This window comes from Salvia miltiorrhiza, chromosome 8 (assembly GCF_028751815.1).
Source record: "Salvia miltiorrhiza cultivar Shanhuang (shh) chromosome 8, IMPLAD_Smil_shh, whole genome shotgun sequence".
Lineage (NCBI taxonomy): Eukaryota > Viridiplantae > Streptophyta > Magnoliopsida > Lamiales > Lamiaceae > Salvia > Salvia miltiorrhiza.
Genome location: NC_080394.1, coordinates 47,773,488 through 47,779,487, shown reverse-complemented (window position 1 = coordinate 47,779,487; position 6,000 = coordinate 47,773,488).

Sequence of the window (6,000 nt, the reverse complement as noted above, 5' to 3'; positions counted from 1 at the left end):
ATGATTGCATATGTATGTTCCTTATCTCTTTATAAGTAGATTATATGGTGTGTTGTAGATCACAGAAGATCATATAATTGGAATAACCTTAAGAGATATAAAATGATCACAACCGAGATGACTTTAGGACGAGTCATTGGTTTAGGCTGCGGTATAGATGGAAGTAGTTTGTCTTGACTACTTGTCTATACTGGTACGTCATAAACGTATTGATAGGACCACAGTGAGATGTATTCTTCTGTCTGACTTAAGTGAAGAATCAAAGATCTCGGTGACTTAATATAATCTTAATACTAATAAGATTTCAAATATATATGTTGATTCGTATATCACTTTGACTCACTATGGGTGAGAGTTATATAGTAACTTGAGTACTCTGTATCTTGGGTGATAGCGGTCAATATATGATATTTGGTTATCTGTATTAGTACATGTATCCGGTATAGGATAATGACATCCCCTTAAGGAGCTCAATAAGGTTTATTGCGTTAAACCCTGCAGGTTGATTAAGTTCAAGCGTAATAATAAGGTTTGAGTGGTATTGCTTAAGGATTACAAAGAGATTAATTAATTTAAGCTGTCAGAGCTCTAATTAATTAATGGATGTCGGATATTTTAAATACGGAAATTTAATAAGTCTAAATACAAGCCCCGACTCATCACCGGCAATAAAGGGGTAAGTCAATATTAGTTCTCTAGTGGAATGAACTAATATTTATAAATTAATTATGGTCTAGGCTGACCATGGAGAATTAATTTATTTGAGGCCTATCTTTATTCCTTGTATCTGGTCCCTGGACTGGCCCAAAGTTTCCTTGCCCTAGCAGAGAGATTTCGCCTCACACAGATACTGGCGCCCCACAGCTGTGATTTATTTATTTAAATACAGCTGTCTGCTCTCAGGAAATACACAACAAAATATTAGGGTTTTGACAGCATAGAGCGGCGCTAGCATGAAAGGAAGAATTCTCTCTTGGGACTTTCACAGTTCGTTGTCCATCCAACGGTGAAAGCTGAGCGGGATACAATTCAGAAGATCTGAGCTGGAGTCAGATTTTCGCAGGAAATCAAGTTCTGGCAGTTTCGGGAGAACGACCATAACTTCCTCCACAAAACTCCGATTCAGGCGAAACAGGTAGCCACGGTCTGTTCAGCTGCGAGTTTGACGAATTCTTCTGAATTCTTCAGGTATTTCTGAACTCCAACGTGCAAGCACTTAAATTCATAGGGGCATGTTAGGGATTAATCGTTGTATGATAAATTAATAATAATCCAAGAAACGATCTTTGGGCAAATCGAGTATTAATTCAGTTTAATATTCCTTCAAAAAAGCCTATGGACCTCTTCGCGTAAAAACACAGAACTTAAACTCTACCTATGTGAGCATGCTATGGTTATTCACGTTCATCTATATTGTTATGAGTTGGAGATTCTCGTAGCCTATGAAAGATTATATGCTGCTGGCTCTACATGGACGTGACTGACTATGCATTTATTCTCTCGTAATGCATATGAACATGATTTCTGTGAGTGTGATTCACGTCAATAGAAGTAGCAACTGAGGTCGAGGGTTACCTTGATATATAGCGTGCTTTGGTTGGGTAATGAACGAACGATCCCTCCCTCACTTCTTCAAGTGTCGAGGTGTTAGCTGGAGAATGATTTACAGGTGTTGTTCTTCAATAAACGCAGGTGGAAAAATATGGAGAAAGGTGGGAAATAAAGCTAAGTCTCACCTTGAATGTGGGCAGAGCAATGAATGCAAGGTAATGGCAGTTTCTCCTGCTCCTTGGTGGGTTTCTCGTTTCAAAATGGGAGAGAATGAAGTTCTTGCTTCCTGCAATGCGATTAACAAGGAAGGATTGTTGGCTGCAAGGTTGGAGTATGTAAGGGATTGGCATGGTTGTAGTGTGGCTGATTGACAGCCTAGGAAATAGCTAGACTTTGGCCTTCTTTTCTCCATCCCACGTCTGTTTTTATATCCTTATCTTTTCCATCAGATTTAGACGTTTAGATGTGTTTTATGGGCTGGTCTTTTGTAAGTTTAATGGGCTGTTAGTGAAGCCCTACGAAAATCTTAACTCTCTCATCCTAACGCCGCATAGTAGTAAGGGTTTGTTATGGATGCAAACGTCTTCTTTTTTTTAGTTCTGCTTTTTGAGCAAACGTGTTAACGTCTTCTTCTGTGGTTGTATATTTCTTCTCCGTTGGTGATTTGGGGTAGTGAAAAAATCTGAGAAACTTTCCCTCATCTTCTTCTTCTCATTCTTTTACATTCTTGAGTCTTTGTTCCATTCAACTCCGAACCATCCTAGTTTGAGTGCGAACTTGAGGTGGTTGCTGTGTAAACCTTGGGGAGTGAATCGACGTGTAGGACTTGCACTCCGTGGTCGGCCGAATTTTGCTTTCAAGGCAGTGGCCTTCATACCATGGCGCAGCGGCTTTTTCTTCCTTGTTTTCTGTGTTTTCTCTCTATTTTGCAGGTTCACTTCGCTTGGGATTTTATTCAAACAGGTGGAGTGCACTCACATTCTGCTTTGCACTTTCGAATCTGGGCTTGATCTTTGATCATACAGTTAGTAGGCAGCGAATTGTTCCAACAATTTGAAAGCGAAATTACGATCTATGGCTGCTCTAACTCCGAAGGCACTGCTCGATTTATCAAAGCTTGAATCACTCGATGGAGCTAACTACAAGAGGTGGTCACAAGAGCTTTTCATCTTCCTCGAGGCGCTTGAGCTTGACTATGTGTTGTTCAATGATCTCGGAGCAACTGAATCGGAGTCGATTTCAGCCACTACACAAACGCCAAAAAAAGAGAAAGATGATATGCTGTGCTCACTAAGGCAGTTGACTCTCAACTGTTGAAGAAGCACGAGAAAGACAACAAGACCGTCCGAGGTTACTTGCTGAACCACATGACGAATACTCTGTTCGATTTATTCGTTAACGTCAAATCAGCAAAACAAATTTGGGAATTGCTGGAGAAGAAGTACGGAGCAGATGATGCCGAAAAAAGAAAATACGTTGTCGGAAAATGGCTGCAATTTCAAATGGTGGACGACAAGCCAATCGTGGACCAACTCCATCAATACGAAAATCTTGCTGCTGAGGTTCTCAATGAAGGAATGAAAATGTGTGAAATCCTTCAAGCCAACGTATTGATCGAAAAATTCCCACCTTCCTGGGCGGACTACAGAAATCAACTCAAACACAAAAAGAGGGACTTGACGCTTCAAGAGCTGATCAGCCACATGCGAACCGAAGAGGCAAATTGCCTCAAGGATAAGTCTACTATCTTGTCTGTGAATTCTTTTAATGCTAATCTTGTTGAAAGTGGTGCTGCAACAGGAAATCACACAGCTTGCCCTGTTCCGAAGAAAGGGCAATTCTCTAAAAAATCCAACTTCAACAAAAAGGACCGCAAAATTATGAAGAAGAGCACAAAGCTTACTTGCTATGTCTGCGGTGCTCCTGGACATAAAGCATTCCAATGCTTCAAGCGTCAAGGCCAGCAACCAAACAAGCCCGCTGGAAATCAAGCTAACATTGTTAAGACAGAAGATGAAGACATCATAGCTGCTGTGGTTGTCGAGGCAAACATGGTGGAAAACAAGCTGGACTGGGTGCTTGATACAGGAGCCGCGAGACACTTTTGCAGCAACAAAGATCTGCTCCACAACTTTGAGGAAGCTGGAGAAGGCGAATGCGTCTACATGGGAAACTCTAGCATGGCTGGAGTTCTCGGTAAAGGGAATATTATGCTTAAACTAACATCTGGCAAAACTTTAAACTTGAAGAATGCCCTGTATGTTCCCTCTATGCGTAGGAACTTAGTTTCTGGTGCTTTGCTTAACAAAGCAGGGTTAAAGATTGTTTTTGAGTCTGACAAAGTAGTGTTAACTAAAAATGGAGAATTTATAGGAAAAGGTTACCTTATATAGTCAGGGCTTATTTGTTCTCAATGTAGCTACTGAAATCATGAATGAGAAGGATTCTAATTATGCTTATATCGTTGAATCTTACAACATTTGGCTATTAAAAAACTTCGGAAACTTGGACTAATAAATGCTTTGGACTTGCATAATCTGTCTAAGTGTGAAATATGTGTAGAAGCTAAATATGCTAAGAAACCTTTTAAGTCTGTCGAACATAGAAAAACTGAATTGCTAGAGCTTATTCACACTGATCTAGCTGACTTTAGAAACATTGTGAGTAGAGGAGGAAAGAAATATTACATTAGCTTTGTAGATGACTTTTCTAGATACACTAGAATTTATTTGTTAAGGTCTAAAGACGAAGCTGCAGAAATGTTTCTTAAATACAAAACCGAAGTAGAAAATCAACTAAATAGAGAGATCAAGAGACTTAGATCTGATCGAGGAGGAGAGTATAGCACAACCTTTCTTAAAGAGTTTTGTGAAAAAAATGGAATAGTGCATGAATTTAGTGCCCCTCATACGCCTCAACAAAACGGCATAGCTGAAAGAAAAAATAGAACTTTAAAGGATATGATGAATGCTATGCTTTTAAGTTCAGGATTGCCTGATAACATATGGGGGGAAGCTGTGTTATCTGCTTGCTATATTTTGAACAGGGTGCCACACAAAAAACTAGACAAGACGTCGTATGAATTGTGGAAAGGATTTGCTCCAAATTTAAGGTATTTAAAAATGTGGGGGTGCCTAGCTAAAGTCTGCCTTCCTGATTCAAAAAGAACGACCATTGGATCTAAAACCTTTGATGCTATATTTATTGGTTATGCTTTAAATTCTGCTGCATATAGATTTTTATCTATTGATGACAAAGTTGTTTCTGAATGTCGTGATGCTGAATTTTTTGAACATATTTTTCCTTTAAAGAGTAAGGTTCAAAGTGTAACACCCCGCATTTTTTCCTCATTTTAAATATTGTGAGATTTATTTTTAAGAGCACTGAGATATAAAAATAAGCTTATGATGAGATGAGATATCCCAATAGTTTGAACTATTATATTTTCGATGATGGAACTAGTGAATGAAATACTTTGAGAAAATAAGGATGTATAGAGATGTTGGTTGAACATTGATGAAGTTAAAAATTTCTTTTCTTTCGATAGTTTGTAGCAGCTCTGGCGTAGCCGAGCTCTGCTCTGCAAGCAGAGCTGATGTTGTGTTCTACTCTGCTCTGGCAGCAGAGCTAAATCCGAGCTCTGCTCTGGCTGAAAACCGAGCTCTGCTCTGGAAGCAGAGTTGAAGTTGAGCCGAGCTCTGCTCTGCAAGCAAAGCTGAAGTTGAGCTCTGCTCTGCTCTGACGGCAGAGCTGAAAACCCGAGCTCTGCTCTAACGACAGAGCTGAAAAACCGAGCTCTGCTATGCTCTGGTGGCATAGCTGAAATCGAGCTCTGCTCTGGTGGTGGAGATGTGCTCTGCTCTGGTGGCAGAGCTGATGTCGAGCTGTTCTCTGCTCTGGTTCCAGAGCTGAACCAAAGCTGAAGCAGCTCTGGCCACCAAGACTGTTTAGTGTGCAGAACTGACTTTGGAGAGGGGAGTCAAAGCAAGTGGATAAACATAGCTAATGGATAAGATATTTTTGTGGATAATTAAGCATGTGTTTTAATTGAAATACTTGGTGGCTAAGTAAATGGGATTAAATAAAATAACTCATTTCTCTTTCATCCTCACCATAGCAGCCGTCCCTTTCTTCTCTCTTCTCTCTCTCTTTCTTCATCAACCACCATTGTTGGGCATAACTAAAGCTCCATAGATCAATTCTACACCATGGAAAGCTCTAAAATCAAGCACAAAACATCATTATTTCCATAAATCAAAAGCTAGATTGTGATTGAAAGCTTGGTTTCAAGAAGGAGGAGCTATACTTTTCTTTCCAAAAATCATAGAGTAAGCTTCTAAACACATGAATCTACTTATATTTAAGCTTGATAAACATGTAAATGGAGGATCAAAGCATGAAAACATCACCTTATCTTTTCTTCAATATTTTCGAAAATTTCTAGGGTTG